The 25,418-nt window shown below is 37.3% G+C and overlaps 1 protein-coding gene across 1 annotated transcript in view; it reads right to left on the reverse strand.

The window, feature by feature from the left end:
* Positions 1-25,418, reverse strand: part of LOC131156355 (uncharacterized) — a 60,139-nt gene that overhangs the window by 2,066 nt on the left and 32,655 nt on the right. The window lies entirely within an intron of this gene.

The raw sequence follows: 25,418 nt of genomic DNA on the forward strand, positions 1-25,418 counted from the left end.
ATATCCTAATAATTTAGCGAGACATTTAAATTTGAATTTGCTAATCTTGAATTTGAATTTGTTTTAGGCTATGAGATTTTCAAATAAATTTGAAGAAAACACATGTAAATTCTAGTTGCTTGAATTTAAAATCCAAAATTCAACCTTTAATTACTCTATTATGGCCCTTCGTGACAGCAAGAATTGTTTCTTGATTGGTTATTAGCAGGTGAAATATAGATGACTAGTGACTACTATTTCCATATATTTTTATATTATCTAGATAATCAAGCAAGACATTTAAATTTGAATTTATTTTAATTGCTCTCTTTCACACTCGAATGGCTGCTTTGATGGAATATTCTACAAATACCAAGTGAACAAGTTGTTGTGCACACAAGAGTTAAATGTCTGATTCTGATGCCTACTCAATTTTTCTAAAACTCATTATTGATTATTCACATTCGGTAGGTTCTTTTGTAATTTAGACTATAAGCCTGTGGGCTATCATTGTACCCTCATTAATCTTAGGTGGCAAAACTTTGTTCTTGGGGTGAGAGAATGTGTGAGGATGGGTATTCATTGCATAAAGGTTTGTTTTCTTGCTTGAGGAAGGTGAGTCCTTAGCAGTTCACTGTGAGCCTGGATATCATAATTGGCTTAATCTTTGCCCCTGAAAAGGATTGGACTGGTGGAAAGCTAAAGCAAAATCCTTGAGGGGACATAGAACCTGGTTATCTCAAATGGATTAATCTTTGGCCATGAAAAGGATTGGACTCATGGAAAACTTAAGTAACATCCTTAAGACGGATGATGGATTTGGGCTGAACCAATATAAGACGATGCTCTCTCACCCTTACTCTTTGATATTCCACATGGTTTTAAAACTGGGCCGGACCAGCAGGTCCAACCGCTCCGGACCAGTACTAGTCACTTTCTCGGTCCATGTGATGTCACAAAACCAGTTAAGGCACGGACAGCATTCAAACTGGGCAACTCAGTGTAACTGTATCCTGACTAGATCCAGTGGGTCAAACAGGTTGACTTGAGCTCTAATAAATAAATAAAAATCCCAAACCTGGCAGGTAGTGAGTGTTGAACCTAGTGCTTCCTCATACAAGGAGAAATGTGTTACCAATGTACTAAGCATGACTTCTTGATATTTTAATCAATAAATATTGTATATAATCAATTTATTTCACATATATACACATATATGTATATGCAAGCATTAAATACAAGCAAATTTATATAGATTTAATCAAAGTTCAAGCTCTTTCATCTCAAATGAATTCTCAACTGGAAATTGGAATCAAACTCCCCCCTTAATCTGATTCAATATTTATGAATTAATTAAATCTTAAACTAATTATCATTTACATAGTTTAATGGAATCAAATCCCTTCTCATCATTATTTAATACTTGTTTGACTGTTCCAAATAATTATTATTGCTGAAACTGTAAGAATACTGTTTCGTACATTAATCTAAAAAACTGTGCCATATGCCCTACTACATAACATGTAACCAGCAGCTAAGTTAAGGAAATAAAATCCTAGAATAAAGGAATATACAAGAATCACGGAAATCCCTATTGACCAGCACCCCTTCTGTACATGCCTAAAATAAGAGAGTCAAGAATTATTCCTTAATTATAGAGATCACGCATGACTAATAAACTGTAGGGATTTCTACACTCCCCCTCAAGTTGGATCATAGATGTTGATCATATCCAACTTGCCAATGAAATCCTCAAAGAGTTGCCGAGGTAGTCCCTTGGTGAATGTGTCTGCAATTTGCTCCTTAGTAGGGACATATATGTCGCGCAAATAGTTCCTTTTTCCACCTTTTCTTTAATGAAGTGTCTGTCAACTTCCACATGCTTGGTTCTATCATGTTGGACAGGGTTGAGAGAGATACTGATAGCTACCTTATTATCACAGTACAGCTTGATAGGTAACTCTAACGCAGCATGTAGTTCTCTCAAAAGCCTCCGCAGCCATAATCCTTCACATATTCCCTGAGGACCAGCTCTGAATTCTGCCTCTGCATTGCTCCTTGCTACAACATTTTGTTTCTTTGCCTCTCCAAGTGACCAGATTTCCCCATACAAAGGTGCAGTATCCAGTCATGGATCTTCTATCCTCTATAGAGCCAGCCCAATCAACATCAATGAATATTGCCACTTCCTTTTGTTCACTTCGCTTGAACAATAAGTCTTTCCCTTGAAATCCCTTTAGATATCTTAGAATCCTGAAGGCTGCTTCCTAGTGTGCTTCTTTTGGAGATTGCATATGCTGACTTGCTACACTTACTAAAAAAGCTATGTCTGGTCTAGTATGTGACAAGTAGATTAGTTTGCCGACTAATCTTTGATATTTCTCCCCATCTAATGGCTTCCCAACATCTTCTGTTCTTTTTCCAGCTTCAATAGGCGTGTCGCTTTGTTTGCAACCTACCATGCTTGTTTCGGTTAGGAGATCAAGGGTGTATTTTCGTTATGAAACACTAATTCCCTTCTTTGATCTAGCTACCTCCATCCCTAGAAAGTATCGCATTTGCCCCAAATCCTTCACTTTGAATTCTGTGGCTAGAACTTTCCTCAATCTTCCCATTTCCTCAATGTCATCTCCGGTGAGGATAATGTCGTCTATATACACAATCAGAATAGTCTTCTTCCCATTTTTTTGTTTGAAAAACATAGTATGATCAGACTATCCTTGACAGTATCCCTCTCCTTTTATCTCCTTTGTAAATCTATCAAACCATGACCTGGGAGATTGTTTTGAGTCCATATAAGGACTTTCTCAATTTATAGACTTTGTTTTCCTCACCCGTTTTACTGAATCCAGGGGGTAATGTCATGTACACTTCTTCTTCCAGCTCACCATTTAGGAATGCATTTTTGATGTTGAGTTGTTGAAGTGGCTAGCCTAGATTGGCTGCCAAGGATAGGAGCACTCGGATAGTGTTCAACTTTGCCACGAGTGCAAAGGTTTCTGTGTAAGCGATGCCATAGGTCTGAGTAAATCCTTTTGAAACCAACCGGACCTTGTATCTTTCAACTGTCCCATCTACTCGGTATTTTATAGTGAATACCCATTTGCAACGTACTGGTCTCTTTCCTCATGGCAAATTCATAACCTCCCATGTTCCATTCTTTTCCAATGCCCTTATCTCCTCCATTACAGCCTCTCTCCATTCTAGAATTTCAAGTGCCTCCTCAATGTTCTTTGGAATTTTGACCTTGTCAAGGTTAGAAGTAAAGGCACGGTATCCCGTGGACAAGGTATTATAAGACACAAATTTTTCAATTGGATGAAGTGTACATGAATGAGGATGTTTTCTGAGAGCAATTAGCATATCAATATCATCAGATTTATTAGGAGTATGATGCGAACCTCAATCGACACGCATTTAGACCCAACAAACAATATTGGAATATTTACCCAAGAAAGCTAAAATTCAGATTTTTGATAGAAAACCCAGATCCCAACGTTTATAAATGAAACGTGAACCGAAGGTATAAAGTAACAAATCCCAACCCAATGATTATAACTTAATCATGAACTGAACGTACAAATTAACAAACCTCGACCCAATGATTATGAATGAATTACGAACCGAAGGTATAAAATTTGAACGCCACAAGAAAGAATCTTTGGTAAGTTCACAAGTTCTCTGAAGAACCAAAAGAAGAAATAAAAACTCACATTTTCTTGATTTCTATTCCATGATGTTTTTGTTCTTACAATGAGAAGGCTATTTATAAGAATAGACTCGGAGAAAAAGCATTAAACACCTTCAACCACTCTCAACAACTCTTAAAAACTCTCAACAATTTACTAAGACATACAAATGCAAGCAACAAGTTGTCTTGCAAGATTACAAACTAAATATAAAACAAAAGTCAAAGGGGTACCCAACAACTCTTAACAACTCTCAACAACTTACTAAGACATGCACATGCAAGCAAACAAGTTGTCTTGCAAGATTACAAATTAAATATAAAACAAAAGTCAAAGGGAGGCCCAATTCCATGTGGAGCCCAGAGCAATTGGAGTGTTTAGTGAATTGGTTGACAGACAAAAGATTACAAGATAATTTTGGAACATGAAGAACAAACTCTAAAGTAATCAAGTCAAAAATCCGAATACTCCCTTTGCCAGCAATAGGAGCTAGAGATCCGTTAGCAATTTTGACTCTTAGATTACCAGCACATGGGGTATATGATAAGAAAAGGTGATAAGAGTGTGTCATATGGTCAGAGGCTCCAAAACCTATAATCCAGGATGTATGGTTACGAAAGGTGTATAGGGCTTGTGAGAAATTACCTCTGTGCACCAAATTACCAGATGGAGTACTTTTTGGTGACTGACCCGAGGCTTGGAAAGCAGATAGCATCTCCATGATTTCCTGTAGTTGGTCATGGTTGGAGGTGTTACTGCTACCACTGTCAGAATGGTTGCTCGCCACTTGCTACCTTTCGGATTGAGTCTCAAAACAAGCTTGATAGCCTCTAGTTCTGGTGCTCTGCCATGGTTTCCAATCAGCTGGCTTGCCATGAATCGCCTAACAATTATCCTTGCAATGGCCAGGCTTTCGGTAATGTTCACACCAAAGGCGGCCCTTTGGTTGCTTGGCATTTGGCCCACTGCAGGTCCCACAGGATACAAATGATGAGCCCTCAAGTACCGTGGTTGTAGTTTCCTTCAACATGACTTTGCGCCTTGCCTCTTCACGCCTCACTCCAGCAAACACTTCTCAAGTGGATGGTAGAGGTCTGCAGCTGAGAATCCTTCCTCGTACATCATCTAAATCTTGATTTAAGGCCTGCAAGGAACTCAAAAACTCTCTCCTTTTCCAATCTCTTCTTGAAAAGTGCACTGTCCTCAGCACAATGTCATTCTTCTTCACTGCTTAAATCCAGTTCTTGCTATAGTGCCAACATCTCCATGTAATAGTCCGTCACCTCCCTCTCGCCTTGTTTCATCTACCATAGGCATGTCTTAAGTTCAAAGACTTGGGAAGCATTCTCCTCATCATAGTAGGTTTCTCGGACTGCATCCCACACCTCTTTTGCTGTGGGCAAGAACATATGCTTTCCTGATAGTTGGCTTCATGGATTTGATAAGCCAGGAGGTAATCAAGGAATTCTACGATCTCCATTGCTTGAGTGCCACAACATTCGTTGAATCAGGTTTCATTGAGTCGCCCGGTAAGATACCCGAGCTTTCCTCTGCCGTTGACTGCGAGTTTCACAGACTGGGCCCATTCTCGGAAACTCTTCCAGTTGAGTTTTTCTGCCGATAGTTGGACAAAAAAGCCAGCTAGTCCATTCGAACTGATGATGGCATTGGTTCGACTCGTTTAAGTCTCTAAGGTTGTCAACTCTCGACTGTTGATGGAGTCGTCCCCCATAGTGTGCTTGGTTTAGGAAAAAACCTGACTCTGATACCATGTTGAAACTATAAGAATACTGTTTCATATATTAATTTACAAAATTGTACAATATGCCCTACTATATAACATGTAACCAGCAGCTAAGTTAAGGAAATAAAATCCTAGAATAAAGGAATATACAAGAATCATGGAAATCCCTATTGACCAGCACACCTTCTATACATGCCTAAAATAAGACAGTCAAGAATCATTCCTTAATTATAGAGATCACGCATGACTCCTAAACTGTAGGGATTTCTACAATTATCATTGTGTAAAGAATATGGGATTGAACAGCAGAATATATAAATGCAGCAAACAATGAAGAACCAAAATATAATTCACACACATAGTATATCTGAAAGCAACAAGAATCAACATGAAAATATAAGTGGTTCGGCAAAGCCTACATCCACGGGAGCAATCGACAAAGGTTTCACTATGAAAAACAAAGTACACAATACAATGGTTTATAATAATCTTCTCTCATTCATAATATGCCCAGACAGACATATTTAACAACCCCACGAACGCTTCCCTCCAAATACCCAATCGTCCTAACGTTCACATTCAAAATTTGAAATCATCCTCGCAGCCTCGAGAGCAATCATCGACGATTACTAGTCTATTCGTCGACGAATGAGGTCTTTTGTCGACGACTTCTGAATGTTTGAATTTTATTTGCTCTCGGTATCTCCATTTGTCGACGAGTGAGCCCTACTCGTCGACAAATGTCTGTTGCATAGCACCAATGACTTCACACATATGTTTTTCTTCCTTTGTTTATGAACTTCAAGTATAAGAGCCAAAAAAAACACAACAATCTCCACCTTGGCGATTATACGCCCCTTAGGAGAACTTGAAAAGCATATCTAATGCTCGAAATTTTCAGTAGTAACCGGCTTTGTCAAAATATCTGCTGCGTTCTCAGATGTGTGAACCTTCTCCAATATAAGATCACCTGAAGTAATCAACTCCCGGATCCTGTGGAACCTCACATCAATATGCTTAATTCTAGCATGGTATACTTGATTCTTTACTAAGTAAATAGCACTCTAATTGTCACAAAGCAGCACAACCTCATCTTGCAGTAAGCCCAGCTCTTTGACAAAATCGGTAAGCCATAAGGCTTCCTTTGAAGATTCGTCAATTGCCATATATTCAGCTTCAGTTGTAGACAATGCCACCAGGGATTGTACCATGGACCTCCAACATATAGGTCCTCCTACAAGGGTAAACACATAACCCATTGTAGACCTTCTGTCATCCATATCCCCTGCATAATCAGCATCAACAAACCCTACAACTGATAGACTATCAAGTTGCTTGCCAAACATGATGTCATAACCCAATGTATCTCGTAAGTATCTGAAAATTCATTTGACGGCTTCCCAATGCTTTCTACCCAGATTACAAAGAAACTTACTCACCACACTCACTGCATGTTCTAAGTCTAGCCTTGTACACACCATGACATACATTAAACTCCCCATGACACTAGCATAGAGGACCTTTGACATGTGCTAGATATCATCATCCGTACTTGGGCAATTTGCAGTAGACAATTTAAAATGACTCGCTAGAGGTGTACATACCGATTTTGCATCAACCATGATAACCTCTCCAACACCTTCTCCACATAACCGCCCTTAGATAACCACAACCTCCTTGTAGTTCTATACCGGCAAATCTCCATCCCAAGTATCTTCTTGGCTAGACCAAGATCTTTCATGACAAACTCTTTATGCAACAGTTCCTTTAACTGATTTACCTCAGTTAAATCTTTAGCAGCTATTAACATGTCATTGACATACAACAACAAGAAAATAAGAGAACCATCATCAAGTTTGTTCACATACACGTAGCGGTCATACTCACATCTTTTATAGTCAATCTTGATCATATAGGAATCAAATATTTTGTACCATTGCCTTGGAGACTGTTTCAACCCATAAAGAGATTTCTTTAACTTGCAAACTAAGTTTTCTTTCACTGATTCACTGAATCCCTCCGGCGGTACCATATAAATCTGTTCCTCCAAGTCACCATGAAGAAATTCTGTATTCACATCCATTTGTTCCAAATGCACCAACCCCAACACTATCCTGATAGAAGTGTGTCGAATCACAGGTGAAAAGATTTCATTATAGTTTATTCTCTTTTTCTGTGAGTACCCTTTTGCCACTAACCGTGCCCTGAATTTTTCTCCTTCCTTTTCTGAAATTGCTTCCTTCTTCCTATATACTCATATGCAGCCTATTGCCCTCTTCCCATCTGGAAGCTCCACCAACTCCCAAGTTTGATTCTTATGCAGCGATTCCATTTCCTCAATCATTGCACCCATCCACCAACTTTTCTCTTGGCCGTGCACTGCCTCTTGAAATGTAGTTGGATCATTGCAACTGGTAAGGAAAGCATAAGACACTAACTCTTCAAAACCATACCTTGGCGGTGGTCTGATAGTGCGCCTAGATCTCCGTATAGGAATATTGTCGACTTGCTGGTTTCCTAAGCTAGAACTCCCTGCAACCAAAGGACCAAGATCATTGTCATTGCCCTGACCTTCTAACTCTACCTGCACAACATGTTCATCTTTGCTCCAGTTTTTTGGCTCCTATTTCTGTTCATCACATTCTTGAGTACGCTTCACCATAGCTTTCTCATCGAAAACTACATCTCTACTAATTACCACCTTATTTGCCATTGGATTCCACAGCTTGAACCCCTTCACACCCTTTTGATATCCCAAAAAGATACAATGTCTAGACTTTGCGTCAAGCTTCCATCTCTCCTCACTAGACATGTGAACATAGGCTCGACAACCTAATACCTTCAATTCGGAGTAGTCTACTGCATTTTCTATCCATACCTCTTCTGTCACTTTCCCCTTTAGTGATGCCCTCGGTGATCGGTTTATCAAGAAACAAGTCATGCTAACTACCTCAGCCCAGAAGTTCTTAGGTAGCCTTGCATTAAGCCTGAGACACCGAGCTCTTTCAGCTAGAGTTCGGTTTATCCTTTCAACCACACCATTTTGCTGAGGTGTTCGACGAATAGTGGAGTGTCTCTTAATACCCTATTACACACAAAACTCCATGAACCTAGAATCAGCGTATTCGGTCCCAATGTCTGACTTGAGACATTTAATTCTCCTCTCTGTCTGGTTTTCCACTTCAGCTTTCCACAACTTAAACCTGGCAAACGTATCCAACTTGTGTCGTATGAAGTATACCTAGAATTTCCGTGAGTAATCATCAACAAAACTCACATAATAAACATGTCCACCTCTTGATGCTACTCTAACCGGGTACCAAACATCGGAATGCACATAATCAAGAATACCTTCCATCTTGTAAATAGCTTATTTGAATTTTGCCCGGTTTTGTTTCCCAAGAATACAAATCTTGCAAAAATCTAGCTTAAATGTTTTCATAACTTTCAAGAGTTTCCTCTGGTGAAGTTCTTTCATACCATGTTCCCCCATATACCCAAGACGCATATGCCACAAGACGGTTTCATCAGATTCAGTATCTACGGCTACAGCTCCACCTACAACAGTAGTCCCCTGCAGTGTGTAAATATTCCCATCTAACTTTTGTCCTTTCATCACCCCACCTTCGGACTTGTAATTGAATCCATAACAATCCAATGTGCCAAGTGAAATTAGACTCTTCCGGAGTTCCGGTACGTGTCTTACATTACTCAAGGGTTTTTCAACACCATCAAATATTTTAATTTTAACATTTCCAATGTCAATGATCTTACAAGAAACATCATTGCCCATAAGAACTGAACCTGAATTTACCAACTTGTAAGTGTTAAACCACTTTGTTTGGAGTCATATGGTTAACATGCCGAGTCTAGAATCCATGAGTCCGTAAGGTGATCCGACCCTGACAAAACTGAAAGTACATCACCATCACTGCAAACTAAATTTTCTTTTTGAACCACATTCGCTGATTTTGAAGTCCCTCCATGCTTTTCAGCACCGGATTAACGTGCCTCCATTTCCTTTCTTCCAATCCAGACACTCCGATTTAACATGCCCCCTTTTTACCGCACTTATAACACCAGATATCCTTTTTCTTCTTGGATTGAGTATGGGATTTTTGACTCGATCCACTTTTGAATTTTCCTTTCCCATGCTCATAGTTACCTTTCACCACAAGTCCTTCTCCGTGTGAGTTTTCATCGTAGATTTTCAGCCTTTGATGAAATTCCAAATAGGCACTTGTCACCTCTTCTAAATTAAGAGTCTCTTTCCCCCATGTAAGAGTGGTAACTAAATTTTCATAAGTATGAGTTGCTAGCAAGGAATTTAGTAACATCAAAGCCTTATCATCTTCTTTAAATTTAACATCAATGTGTTGATTTAAGTTCGAACCATCAACCATCTTAAGCCAATAAAGAAGTTGCTTAAGGAATAGTTTATTAGAAAGTGATTTCGAAATATACCGGCTTTCAAGCTTTTTGCCACACAGTCGCTGGAGAATCCTCCTCCATCACATGATAGAGCACTTCGTCGTCCAAACACAAACGTATTGTGGAAACAGCCTTTGCCTCCAATTCTCTCCAATTTGCCTCATCCATACCTTCTAGTTGAACACCATACAAGGCCTTCACCATCCCTTGCTGCACAAGCAAATCCTTCACTCTCCTCTACCACAAACCAAAGTTTCCGGCTCCATCAAATTTGACGACATCAAACATTGCAGAAAAAGTACCCAATGCCATGACAACAATGCTCTGATACCAATTGTTGTGAAAAGAGTATGGTATTGCACAGCGAAATATATAAACGCAGCAAACAATAAAGAACCAAAATATAATTCACACACACAGTATATCTGAAAGCAACAAGAATCAACACGAAAATATACGTGGTTCGGCAAAGCATACATCCACGGGAGCAATCGACAAAGGTTTCACTATGAAAAACAAAGTACACAATACAATGGTTTACAATGATCTTTTCTCATTCACAATATGCCAGACAGACATATTTAACAACCCCACGGAGACTTCCCGCCAAATACCCAACCGTCCTAACGTTCACATTCAAAATTTGAAATCATCCTCGCAGCCCCGAGAGCAATCGTTGACAAAAAGGGTCAATTCGTCAACGATTACTGGTCCATTTGTAATCGTCGACGAATGAGGCCTTTTCGTCGATGACTTCTGAATGTCTGAATTTTATCTGCTCTCGGTATCTCCAGTAGTCGAAGAATGAGACCTATTCATCGACGACTTCTGAATGTCTGAATTTTATCTACTCTCTGTATATCCATTCATCGACAAATGAGGCCCACTCCTCGATGAATGCCCGCTGCACAGCACCAATGACTTCATACATATGTTTTTCTTCCTTTGTTTATGAACTCCACCAAGTATAAGAGCCACAAAAACACAATAATCATTTCCACGCACATGTTGTGCGCGCGCACACACATTCACATCCATGTACACACATATTTACACACAGGCATTAAATACATGTTTTCATCATATTTACACACATATATATGCATTTAATCATATTTTAAACTCATTACCTTAAATAAGTTTTCAATTGGAAATTGGACTCAAAAACCCCATATTCTTATTCAATATATATGAATTAATCAAACCTTCAATTCTTTTGACAAAAGTTTAATTGAATCAAATTCCCTCTCGTTATTATTTAATATTACTTTTTCTTATCATCATTCTTATATACACATAAGAATGATGATAATAATTGTTATATATACACACACATGCACACACACACAGAGACACATATTTATATAGAACCCTGATATCATTCGTTTGACATTGGTTTGATCCACTGGTCCAACTCACCTAATGGCTTTATCGGCTTGGTCATTAGTTCAGATTTCAAAACCATCATTTCTTGCTTTTTTATATTTAACAAAAAAAAATCAAGCCTAAAATCCCACTAGGTGAAGTCAACTACATAAATCCTTTTTTGCTAATTTACACGATCACGAACAATTTCCTCTAACAAATTCATGGCTATTAAATACTTACCATCTTATTCCATGTTATTTTAGGACCACACCAACTACTACTACCCCTCGCAGTAACAAGTTCACTCCTCACTGTTACATTGTTTGGCCTACATTGTGGATGCTCAAACCATCTAAGTTTTCTCTCCCTTATCTTCTACAGGAACTACGCCTAACCACAAATATGTTACATTCCTTAGTTTATCTTTTAATATTATATCACTCATCTAGCTTAAAAATATCATCTCAATAACTTTTACTTTTTTGATATATTATTTCTTAGTCACCCAACATTTAGATCCATATAGGCATATAGCATAGCTAGTCTTACAGCCATCCTATATGTTGTGCAAATCAATGCGCAGCGGAAACAAACAATCTCACAATGCTGCACTCAATAGTGAATTATACAAAAAAAACACAATCACGTAGATTATATGAAAACAATAAAACAATGAAACAAAGAATTATGTGGTTCGGCAATGCCTACATCCACAGGAGCAAACGACAATTTTTTTCATTAACTTCTGTCTAAAGACATGAACATTACAGAGTTGCAACATATACCATGTATATATAACCCTCTCGGAGGTTTTCCCCCCAAAACCCAACCCATACAACTTCTGAAATTCAAAATTCAAAAACCAATGCTGAGTTACCGAGCCAAATCGTCGACGGTTTAATATAGAGACCAAACAGTCGAAGTGATGTAGGATGAGGGAGCGTGACCTAGTCCTACTTGATTCAACCCTCACAAGCAAGCATACACACTCAAGACACTTTAAATTAAGAATTCAGTTACCCAAACATAAACACAATAAACCATGCTATATTTCACATGTTCCGGGATTTTGAAAAGGTGTATGATGTTGTTCAGAGATAAGTCCCAAGAGTTCTTTCACAAAGATATTAGTTAAATGCGAAAAGATGCTATTTCAATATTTCAAGAATAAAATTCTAAGTTTAGCATAGCAATATTCCCAGAATTAATTTAAAGCTACCAAGTATCAATATTGTAATCTTTATGGCTCAAATGTGCTCTTCAAAACATGAAAGCTCAAAGTTTCAAGCATGGGATTACATAAGGTTAAGCAAGGACTCAATCAGCGTGAAATAACATTGAAACTTAAGATTCTAGGTGACTATAGTCGACTGGGCTTCAGAGTCAGTTGTCTGTCTGAATTTTAAGCAGAATTCCTGAGAGTTAGTGGCAGGTTAGTCGACTGACCATCAGTGTCAGTCTCCTGGCTCAGGTTAGTCTACTGACCGTCAGGGTTAGTAGCCTGACCTGCTACGGGTTTAATTAAAAAATGCAAGGATTTAAGGCTATTTCTCAACTAAAGGTTATGGGGATTCAAACAAGGGTTCTCAAGCAATTCAAGGGTTAAATAAAAGAACAATCTTACCAAAGAAAATCGTTGAATGACTTATTTTGATTCACCACAAACTCGGAACACACCAAAGAATTCCTTGGAACAAGTTGTAGTACAATGAAAGTAGTAAACTGTTGTTGATGTGTAATAGTCCAAACGAATGCTGATTTTACCAATAACTAGGAAGGATGATTTGACGATAGTCTACAAAAGTTAGAACACGTCTATAATCCTTCGTGCACACTTTCAAATATGGATATGTATGCAGCAATGAAATGGTGGATTGTTGGCTGTGTGGGAGTTACTTGGTTGTGGCCGTGTGGGTGATGGATGGAGGTCGTGAAAGTGGGATAGGAATGGAGTCGTTGGATAGGATCGTGGTCTCTCACCACTTGATCTCCGGGGAGAACGATTGTAGCCTCTCACCACTCAATCACAAGGATCGGAACAAAGCTTAGACAAGCTTCACAAAGACAAAGTATTTTAATTCAATATCAATATATTCTCTTTGGGTGGCTGCTTCTTACAATGATACATGACATACTTATAGACTTAACAAGGGGAAGGGGAAAGACACAACAATAACTAGCTAAGTTAGCATGGGGGGACAAAAACTAAACACACTAACAATTCCCATACAAGCATGGGGGACAAAATCAATACAACACAACTTTCAAACGCAATAAATAGTTCAACTTACAAGACATATTAAATACACTCTCATGCAAGCTAAGTTGACTCAAACTTATTACAACTTAAATATGAAGCATATGCTTATGTAGGCCCAAACCATGTGGGGCCCATATGGAGCCATGCGCGGCCCACAAGTTAGTGTGGGACCCACGAAGGGTCTTGAACTCGGACTTGCTGTGGCATCTCTACTCAAGTCTTTCTCACAAGCATCTACAAAATAATTATGAGCCGATGTGGACATATGGGGGTCGTCCATGTGTCAGCATATCATCAAAGGAAATGTGGACATCTGAAGGTCGTCAACGTGTCACAATGTCTGAAAATGACATAGGTAGGGCATGTTGATCCCCATCACGAAGTAACAACACCAAAACAGTCGATTGTTTCTTATCATCCTAACAAAACCGTTGAATGGTTTGCTCCAGCAAACCTCAACTGCTGTTTTCTACCATGTTTTCTCATTGTACATGCATTCCACTCAACATATGAGTCATATATTACAACACTAAAGAACTTTCCTTTTAATTTTAAGTGTATTCTACGATCACACAACACATTTGAAGTACTTCTCCATTTTACCCAATTTGCTTTAACTCCATGCATTATATCTTCTTCAATTTTTCCATTAACTTGCATAATAGATCTAAGGTATTGAAATCAACTAGTGTTACTGATCTCTTGACCACCAAGTTCAACATTTTCCTAAATATTCCTCCAATGAAGACTAAAGTTACACTTCATATATTTTGTTTCATTTCTACTTATCCTAAAATCTTTAGATTCTAAAATTTCAATCCATAATTCTAACTTAGGTTCTACTCTACCCTTAGTTTCATCAAACAAGACAATATCATCTACAAATAACATACACCATGGAACCTCATTTTGGATACTCTTACTAAGTTTATCCATCACTAGAGCAAAAAAAATAAGGGTTCAAATCAGATCCTTGACATACAGCTATTGTGATTGGAAATTCCCTAGCCTCTCCACCATTACTCCATCATACATATCTTTAATAACATTAGTATACATACTACACATGCCTTTTTTTTCTAAAACCTACCATAGAACTTCCCTAGGTACCCTATCGTATGCTTTCTAAGTCAATAAAAATCATATACAAGTCTATTTGCTTTTCCCTAAACTTTTTCATTGATCTTTCTTAAAAGATATAACTTTTTTGGTAGATCTCCCAAATATAAAACCAAATTGATTTTTTAAGAACCTCATCTAAGCTTAATCTTTTTTAACTACCCTTTCCTCCAATTACATTTGCATGAATCATAAGTTTAATTCCCCAATAGTTATTACAATTTTGAATATCTCCTTTATTTTTGCATATAGGTATTTTCATGTTGTTCCACCATTCGTCAAGAATTTTCTTAGTTTTTGTAATTGTGCTAAATAAATTAATTAGCCATCTAATTCCATTGTCACCCTAGGCATTTTCAAATTGCAATAAAGATGTTATCTAGTAGAAACTTAACTTCACTAACTCTAATTTTGCAAATAAATCTCATACTTTTAGCCTTTTCCTCATTTGTCGATTCTAAATTTAAGTCTTCTACTTGGTTTTCATTAAATAGCTTACTAAGTAACTTTTTCCACCTTTCTTTTATATCTTCTTCCTTAACCAAAACAAAATATCATCCCTACTTTTTATACATTTTACATTACTTAAGTCATTGTTCTTTCTTTGTCTAGCTCTAGCAAGCTTAAATATGTCTCTTTCCCCTTCTTTTGTATCTAATCTAGCATATAATTATTAAACGACCTATGCTTAGCATGCATCTTTTCTCACCTATTGTGCATGCTTTTATTATTTGAATTGATGTAGGTTTCTTGATTTTAGGTTGCTAACTAACCCAATCCCAACAACAACAACAACAAACCAAGCCTTAATTTATCTTTTAATGTTATTTTGCTCATTCACCTTAGCACTCTCATTTCTTCAACTTTTACTTTTTGGATATGTTGTTAGTAAGTTGCTCGACATTCTAATCCGTATCGCATATATGGTCCTTTAGCCATTCTATAAGCTCTAGCAAGCTTAAATAAGTCTCTTTCCCCTTCTTTTGTGTCTAATCTAGCATACAATTATTAAATGATCTATATTTAGCACAACCTTTTTTGCATCTTTTCTTGCCTCTTGTGCATGCTTTATTATTTGAATTGATGTGAGTTGCTTTATTTTAGGTTGTTATCTAATCCAGGCCCAACAACAACAACAAAAAACCAAGTCTTAATTTATCTTTTAATGTTATTCCGCTCATCCGCATCAACATTCTCATTTCTACAACTTTTCCTTTTTGGATATGTTGTTTGTTAGTTGCTCGACATTCTAATATGTATAGCATATATGGTCCTTTGGCCGTTCTATAAAACTTTCTTTTAATTGTAAGTGTATTCTACGATCACATAACATGCCCGAAGGACTTCTCTATTTTACTGAACCTGCTTTAACTCTATATATTACGTCTTTTTTGGATTTCTCCTCTAGCTCGTATGATAGATCCAAGGCATCAAAATCTAGTAGTGCTATTAATTTCTTGTCCATCAAGTTTCTATTTTCTCCAATATACCTCTGACTGAAATTACATTCCATATATTTGTCTTATTTCTACTTATCCTAAAACCTCTAAATTTTAAAGCTTCTCTCCATAATTCTAGCTTACATTCTACTCCACTTCAAGTTTCATCCAATAAAAATATCATGAAACCTCATTTTGAATATTTCAAGGAAGTTCATCCATCACTAATGCAAGAATATAAGGGCTCAAAGCAGAACCCTTATTGTGATTGGAAATTCCCTAGACTCTCCACCAGTTTCTTAACTAACGCTAGTCATAGACTGCATCGTACTTAACTCTATCCCACATATCATTAAAAAAAAAATAAAAAACCCAACTTTTTCATCATTTCAGCATTTCCCATTGTGCAGAAACCATCAATAGTAAAAAAATGATTGCGACAAAATCTTATTCTTAAAGAGGAAAAAAAAGAAAATATCCTAAATCCCATCATTCAATTACTCTTCAACTCTGATATTATTACAAAAATGCAATGCCTAATCTAGAAATCACTAACCCTATGATTGAGAGCTTGGAGTACAAGCCTTAGATATAGATTGTATGGATTTGTACAAAATGATGCATTTGTACAAAATGCAAAGAGTACCTAGAGCCTTGGCATGAAGCATAGGGTGAAGGCACACAACTCACAAACGTAAGCACACATTTATTAAAATTTCCAGTAAAATTCCCTACAAGTAGATTCTCACATAGGCAATAATATTCGAATTTTTGAAATATCAAAATATTCAACACTAGAACATAAATTAATACTATTAACACAAATTCTCAATAACATGCAATGTCGTTGTCATAAGTTCCATGAAATAGAGTAGGAAACAACAACGGTAGCAACAAGCCTCAAGTCTCATTAGGTGGGGTTGGCTACATAGATCTTTTTCCACCAATTTACCCATCAAAAGCACTTTCCTCCGCTAGCTTAAGAGCTAATAAGTCCATCCTCACTACCTCATTCCAAGTTATTTTGGGTCTACCCCTAACCCTTTTAATACCAAAAACAATAACTCACTCCTCTTGACAGGTGTGCTACTTGGCCTACATTTCAAATGTCCAAACCATCTAAGCTGCCTCTCCTTTATCTTGTCTTCAACTGGTGCTATGCCTATGGTATTGCATATAAGTTCGTTCCTTAATTAATCTTTTAGTGTTATACAACTCATCCACCTAAACATTTCGAAAACTATTGCCTTTTGTACATGTTTCTTAGATGCCTAACATTTTGACCCATAAAGCATTGTTAGCCTTATAGCTGTCTTATAAAACTCCTTTTAATTTTAAGAGTATTCTATGATCACACAACACGCTTGACGCACTCCTCCATTTTACCCATCCTGCTTTAGCTCTACGTATCACATCCTCTTCAATATCTCCTTCCATCTGCATAATAGATCCAAGTTAACAAAATCTTCTAGTGCCATTTTTATTTTATTTTTTGATGATAAAAGATGAATTCATTAATAGAATAATAATAACATACATCTAGGAGAATAATACATCTCCTTAACAAAGTGTGAAAAATTCAAAAAAAAAAAACCATGAAGGAACAACCTACATACTAAAGAACAAAAGAGAAAAAAACATCATGAACTACCACTCCAACACAACGCAAATAACGCTGAATATCAGAAAAACTCGCCCCCTTAAAAATCCCTTGTCCCAGACACCAAAGAGAATCCAAATAATGTATCTTTTCCCAAACCAGCACTTGAGCTGACTTCTTCCCTAGAAAAATGTGCGTGTTATGCTCCATCCACAATCTCCAAAAAACTGCGAAAAAAACACATTTCCAAAGCGCTGCCCTTTCCTTTTTTCCTACTAAGTCCAGCAAAAGTCGCTGCCAAATATTCCTCCACCGTATTAGAACTCACCCAACATTCACATAAAATTTCAAACAGCTTATTCCAAACACTCCAAGCATAGTAACAATGAATGAACAGATGTGATGATGATTTTAAACCATTAAAGCAGAGAACACATATGTCTGGAGATATAGCCATCAAAGGTCTCCTAACCTGCAACAAGTTATTGGTATTAATTCTATCAAGCGCAACGAACTGGATAAAAGCCTTTATTTTGAAGGGGACTTTGGCAAATCTAGGGTTACCCCTCAAAGGAACCCCAAGTTAGGACAGCGGCCTATCTAGGAAACTACACCCCACCTCAACAGAAAGCTCCCTAACATTCTCAACAGCCATGTTGATTGTCACGATACCATTCTTACTCATATTATTCTTAAGCCCAAAACTTTCTCAAAAATGTGAAGGAGACAAAATACTTTTAAAGGATGGTTTAAGATCCTCTATTAAAAAGATAGTATCAGCGGCAAACTAAAGGCGTGAAACCTTTACCCCCTCTCTCCTCACTTCCAAGCCTTTCACTAAACCTCTATCCACTGCCCCCTCCACCATCCTACTAAAAGACAGCCACTAGAACAAACAAAAAGGGGAAAAGAGGGTCTCCTTGCCTAATCCCTCTCGTAGTCTTAAACTAAGATTTAGACTCACCATTTACTAATACCAAGTAACTCACATTAAGCAAACAGCCTCTAATCCAATGCCGCCATCTCTCTCCAAACCCCTTCCTACTAGTGTTTTTAATCTCTTGATTATCAAGTTTAATCTTATCTTCAATACTCCTCTTTTCGTCATTGAAATTACATTTCATATATTTTGTCTTATTTCATATAATTTAGGATCGAGAATACATGGTTAGATCATGGCTCCTTTCAAACCTTAAAAAGGGATTTGTGGAGTGGGGATGTGGAAAGGGGTTGGGAGGGGTTCAGATTTATGAAAAAGTTAAAAGAGGTAGAAAGAAAAACTGAAAGTGTGGAATAGAGAGGTGTTTGGAGATATTAGGGTTAAAAAGTCTACTGATTACATGCCTAAATTGCTTAATTACGTGTTTTAATTCATGCATTGAGGATTATATTTTTAATTAAATGCCTACTTATTCTCAATATTTTAACATTGTATTCTATTTATAATATTTGGGTTTTATTGAGTAATTTATGAATTCTTGGTATTTTTTATTGCAGGGCAACTATTGGAAGCTAAAAACCGACACTACTTCGTAATCTGTGCGTAACTTTCTCATCTGAGCCCCAATCAAAACGATTCAAAATGTTGTGGAAAGCCGAGAAAGTGCTCTACAACTTTCGTGTTTTGAGCTTTGAAAGATACGGGCTTTAGGACTGTCAAACTCGGGCTTGTTCGCCGGAAAACAAAAAAAGGAAAAAAGGAAGAAATAAAGAAAGAAAATAAATAAATAAATATATATATATATATATATAAATTGGGTTGATTTGGCCCAACCATGCAGTCGGGTCCTCTTCCTCCGTGCGCTAGGTAGGGCTGCTTTCCAAGAGCCTTCAAATTAATTTTTTTCTCTCCTTCCCAGCTAGCACCCTCTCCCTCTCTTCCCTTCTCTCTTCTCTTCCTCTGTTTCTCTCCTCTGTTCCTTTCCCTTCTCTCCTTCTCGAGCCTCACTCTTCTCTCTCAACACTCTTCTCGGCTCTCTCTCTTAACTCTCCGTTTCCCTTCCTCTCTCTCTCTCTCCCTCTCTTTTCTTCCTTTCTTTCTTTACTCTCCCTGCTGCTGTCCTGAAACCCAAGAAGTCCCCCCTTTCCTGCTGCTGTGCTCTTCCACTGTCCAAGGTGCTGCCCCTGTTGCTCTTGTTCCCTGCTGCTGAAGACTCACATGGCTGCTGCTTGCTCATCCGTGCTGCTGAAGAGAATAACCCGAGAGCCTCCTTGTAGAGGCTGCTACCTGCTACGACCAGCAATCCTCTCTCTCTCTCTTTTTCTTTCCCTCACTCTTTCCTTATTCTTGCTCTTAAATATTTGAATGTTTATTGTTAATTTTCAGTAAAATTTCTATTCAAGTTTTGAACTTTTGAAATTTTTGTTGGGTGATAATTATTAAAGTTTATTTATTTTTCTTTCTCTTCTCAATTAATATTAGTATTAGATTTAATTTCTGCTTGAATTATTTTTTTATTATTGATTAAAGTTCAGATTTATCTCTAAAAATGAAAAAAGAAAAAAAAAAATCTTCTTTAAGAATTAACTTTTGTTGGGTTATATTTAATTTAATTTCGGTTTAATTAAAATCTGAATTTTTATCATGTTTCCGTTTATTGTTTAGTTGTTAAACTTTTAATTTTGGTTCAAGTTCATCATTGCATTAAAATTTTGGTTTTTGTTTTGAGTTTGTTTTTGATTGAGTTTTTTTCTTAATTACATGCTTAAGTTTTTGCTTAAAGTTATTGTCTTTAGTCTTTTTCTGAAGTTCAAACATGGGTTTTAATTCTTGCTTGGCTTATTAAACGTAGGATTTCTGTTTCTCATTGTTAAATTTAGTGCGTGTTAGGATTCATAGTTTAAATTTCAGTCATCAAAAGAAATCCCAAACATCCCGGAAAACCCGAATCTGAACTATGTTCAGTGACCTTTTTGTTTCTTATTTTCTGTTGGAATTACGTAAAATTGGAATTAAACTGCATTCTCTGAAGAGACAATCTGGCCCTTGGGCTAAGTATTACACAACTAAACTCCTATACTTGGAATAGCTTCCGAGTAGCTCATTTTTCGAGTGAGTCATCTACGGTTCTAAGAGATTTGGAGGAGTTTGAAAGGAAGGAGTGGCCCTTTCAAGGGAGGAAGAGGTTAAAAGGGTTTCTCTAAAAAATGAATTGGAAGAGCCGAACTTTAAGGAAATGAGAAGTTGGAGGCAAAACATGAAGTTTAAAAAGGTTTGAGATGGCGATTGTATTCTAGATTTTTTCATAGAATGGCCAACGGAAAAATGAGAAATAATTTGACAAAGGAGATGGAGGTGTATAGGGGGGTTATTATAATGCATTCTAATAGAATTGCTTCTGAGATCACTAATTTTTATTATAATTTGTATTCCGAGGAGGATGAGAGTAGACTGATGGTGGACGGATTGAAGTGGAGTCCATTGCTTGTTGATAGGATACTCTGGTTAGAGAAACCTTTTGAGGAAGAGGAAGTTAGGGCTACAGTTTTTGGAATGGAGAGGGATAAAGCTCCTGGTTTTGGATGGTTTTAATTTAGCCTTTTATCAAGATTATTGGACAGTAATGAAGAATGACCTAATAAAGGTTTTTAATGAATTCAATTAGAATGGGATTTTAAGTAAGAGAAATTTTAATTCTACTATTATCACTTTGGTGCCAAAGAAAAATAGGTCCATCAAGATTTCTAATTATAGACCGAATAGCTTAGTTTCTAGTGTTTATAAAATCACTAAAGTGCTACCTAATAGGTTAAGTGCGGTGCCTGCTAAGACTATTTCTAAGGCCCAGAGTGCACTTGTGGAGGGAAGACAGATTGTGGATGCAATCTAATTGCAAATGAAACTGTTGTGGAAATTAGGAGGATGAAGAAGGAGCTTGTTTTTAAGTTGAATTTTGAAAAAGCTTACAATAGAGTGAGCTGGAACTTTTTGGATAAGATTTTAGTGAGGATGGGGTTTGGAGAATGATGGCGTAAATGGATGAAAGGTTGTATGTCTAATGTGACTTTTGCAGTGATAATGAATGGCAAACCTAAATCTTGGTTTAGGGCCACGAGGGGGATTAGACAAGGGGATCCTCTTTCTTCGTTTTTGTTTGTGTTAGTGGCTAATGTTTTGAGTAGGTTGGTTGATAGGGCGGCGGATAAAGAATTAGTGAAAGGTCTTAAAGTGGGCAGGGAGGAGATCATGGTGGACACCTTTAGTTTGCAGATGATGCTATCTATTTCCTGGAGGACCATAAGCCTTATGTCTTAAATATAGTGGGGCTTCTTCAAATTTTTGAAAAGATCTCGGTTTGAAGATTAATATAGGAAAGAGTGCTATTGCGACTATTAACGTACCTATAGTGTGTTAGGGAAGTTGGTTGTGTTGAGGTGGGGTGGCCGATGTCCTATTTAGGGGAGTAGCTAGTTTTTGGGATCCAGTGGTGGAGAGTGTCCAAGCATTTAGATAGGTGGAAGGGAGCCCTTTTTTTCTATGGGAAGGAGGATTACTATAATTCAAGCTTGTCTTTCTAGTCTTCCTTTGTATTTTCTGTCTATTTTAAAAATTCCAATAGGAGTTGCTAGTAAGTTTGAGAGAATTATGAGAGATTTTCTTTGGTCAAGGGTAAGGGGGTTTTAAGGATCATTTGGTGAGTTGGGAGGTGGTGTGTAGGTCGTGTAGGACTAATAGAGAGGGTGGTTTGGGTCTTGGAAATTTGGTGTCTAAGAACACGGCTCTTTTGGCTAAATGGCTTTGGTGGTTCCCATAAAAGGTTTCCTCATTGTGGCACTAAGTTATCAAAATTAAATTTGGACTCGATGGAAATAGGTGGGATTCTAATTTGGGTTCTAGATGTTCTTCGGAGAGCCCATGGAAAATTATTTCTCAGATTTACCCTCTCTTTATTTGCCATACCAAATTTGTGATGAGTAAAGGCTACAACATTCGTTTTTGGAAAGATCTTTGATTGGGGGATGTTGTTCTGGCCACCTTTTTCCTTGTTTATTTTGTTTGAGCTCAAGGCAAAATGATCACATCTTTTCTTTTATTTTTATTGTAGATTTAGGTGGTCCTCTACCCTCTTGGGATTTTCATTTTAGGAAAGCCTTGAATGATAGGGAAACTATTGAATTATCTTCTTTGTTGGTTATGTTGAACAATTGTAGTGTATCTTCTGAGGATGATAGTTGATCTTGGTTGTTGGATTCCTCAAGTGTTTTTTCTTGTATTTCTTTGATTTCTTGGTTGGCCCCAATTACTTCTTTCCACTCTACAAAGTAATCTGGAAGGTCCAAATCCCCTATAAAATCAAAGCGTTTCTTTGGTTGTGTCAGATTTCTAGGGAATAAATTAGGAAATTCTATTTTTTGAATAAAATATAAAATTACTATTTTAGATTCTAATAGTTTTTGTTTCATGTTTTCTAGTCAAGAGATCTACTGATTTGATTTGCTGATTTTGTGGTGATTTGATTTGCTGATTTGGTGGCCTTCCTCGACTATTTATCTTGTAATCGTGTCTCTTGAAATTCAATAAGAATGGTTATTCTTCTTCTAAAAAATCCTTCATGGTATCAGAGCCTCGTGATCTTTTTCTATTTTGTTCTTTCTTCTGATGATGTCGTATAAGTCGGTGATGACCGGCGCCCAAAGAAATCCTACTGGCTCTTCTAGTACTTCCGAAACCATTTTGCCCAATCTAACTATTCCTCCCAAGTTTGTATATGTTGATTACTATTCCCCGAATTCAGCCCTTTATCTCACGGTTACAAAACTCAATGAGCACAACTATCTCAAGTGGGCTCAGTCCGTAAAATTAGCGATCGATGGTAGAGGCAAAATAGGGCATTTGACTGGCGAAATATCGAGACTTGCTGCTAGTGACCCTGATCTAAAAAATTGGCAGTCGGAAAATTCACTTATTATTGTTTGGCTCATCAATTCCATGGAACCTGCCATTGGAAAACCTCACCTATTTCTTCCCACTACTGAAGATTGGGAGGCCGTTTGAGATCTTTATTCGAGTGTAGAGATTTCTTCTCAAATGTTTGAGTTGAAAACTCGACTCTAGAGATCCAAGCAGAATGATCACGATGTTACCACTTATTACAACAAATTGGTAACGTTGGTAGGAACTTGATCAGTGTAATGATGATGTTTCGAAATATTCGAACGATCATGCTCGCCACAAGAAGAGAGAGGAAAACGACAGGGTTCACATGCTTTTAGCTGGCCTTAATCGGAGTTTGGACGAGGTCTGAGGCTGCATTCTTGGCAGGAAGCCATTGCCCTCTATTAGGGAAGTTTTTTCTGAAGTTAGACGTGAGAAGTCAAGGAGAAAAATCATGTTGCGCAACACCAAATCTGGTTTCAACCTGGAACCTGAGAGCTCTGCTCTTGTGTCAAAAGGTGTTGATTCTGACAACGACGGGCGTAAGAAACCATAGTGCGAGCACTGCAAAAAAACATGGCATACGAAGGAGACGTGTTAGAAGCTTCATGGTAAACCAGCAAATTGGAAGCCAAAATCCAAACGTGACAATCACGCCTACAAAGCCACTGCTGAAGAGACTCGGGAGCCTTCTACCAACTCAGATGCAGTCCCTTTTACAGAAGCAATTAGAGCACTTGTACAAATTGTTTCAGTCTCCAAAACAGTCCTTAAAACTCCATCTTGTTCTTTGGTACAGAAGGGTAACTCTCTTGCTACTGCATTTTTTAGGTGTTATTCCTAATTCTATTCATTCTTGGATAATTGATTCTGGCACAACTGATCATATGACCGGTTGATCCAAATTGTTCTCATCCTATAGTGCATGTGCAGACAATAAAAAGGTCCAAATTGCAAATGGTTCACTCTCGGTAATTGCTAGGATAGGAACTATCAAACTCACTTCGTTGTTAAGTATCCATGATGTGCTCCACGTTCCCAATTTGTCTTGCAAGTTGTTGTCCATCAGTAAAATTACCTCTGATCATCAATGTCAAGCTAATTTCTACTCTTCTTATTGTGAGTTTCAAGAATTGACCACGAGAGGATGATTAGCAATGCTAAAAAAAAAGATGGACTATATTATTTTCACGATGGACCTAACTCGAGTAGACAATGTCAAAGTACTTGCTTAAATTCTATTTCTGTTTTCAAAGATAACGATATCATGTTACGTCATTATAGGTTAGGCCATCCTAGTTTTCAATATTTAAAATACTTGTTTCCCAATTTATTTAGGAATGAAAGTACATCTTCTTTTCAATCTCAAGTTTGTCAGTTTGCTAAACATCATCGTACATCCTTTTCCACCCAACCCTACAAACCAACTACACCATTTACTGTCATTCATAGTGATATCTAGGGCCCATGTAGAACATCTACATATTCTGGCAAAAAATGGTTTGTCACCTTTACTGATGATCGCACGAGATTAAGTTGGGTTTATTCGATAAAGGAAAAAACTGAAGTGGAAACAATCTTCTAAAATTTTTACACCATGGTACAAACACAATTTCAAAAAAATATTCAAATATTGCAGAGTGATAATGGTCGAGAATATTTCAAAAACATTTTGGGCCAATTTTTTCTTGAAAAAGGAATTGTTCATCAAAGCTCGTGTCTACACTCCACAACAAAATGGTTTGGCTGAAAGAAAAAACAAACACTTATTGGAAGTAGCTCGAGCATTGCTTTTTACCAATCAGGTACCTAAATATCATTGGGGTTAAGCCGTTCTTACTGCTACATATCTCATAAATAGAACGCCTGATAAGGTTTTAAGCTTTGACCTTTTGATGTTTTTCATAAGTTTTA

Source organism: Malania oleifera, chromosome 5, assembly GCF_029873635.1.
Source record: "Malania oleifera isolate guangnan ecotype guangnan chromosome 5, ASM2987363v1, whole genome shotgun sequence".
NCBI lineage: Eukaryota > Viridiplantae > Streptophyta > Magnoliopsida > Santalales > Ximeniaceae > Malania > Malania oleifera.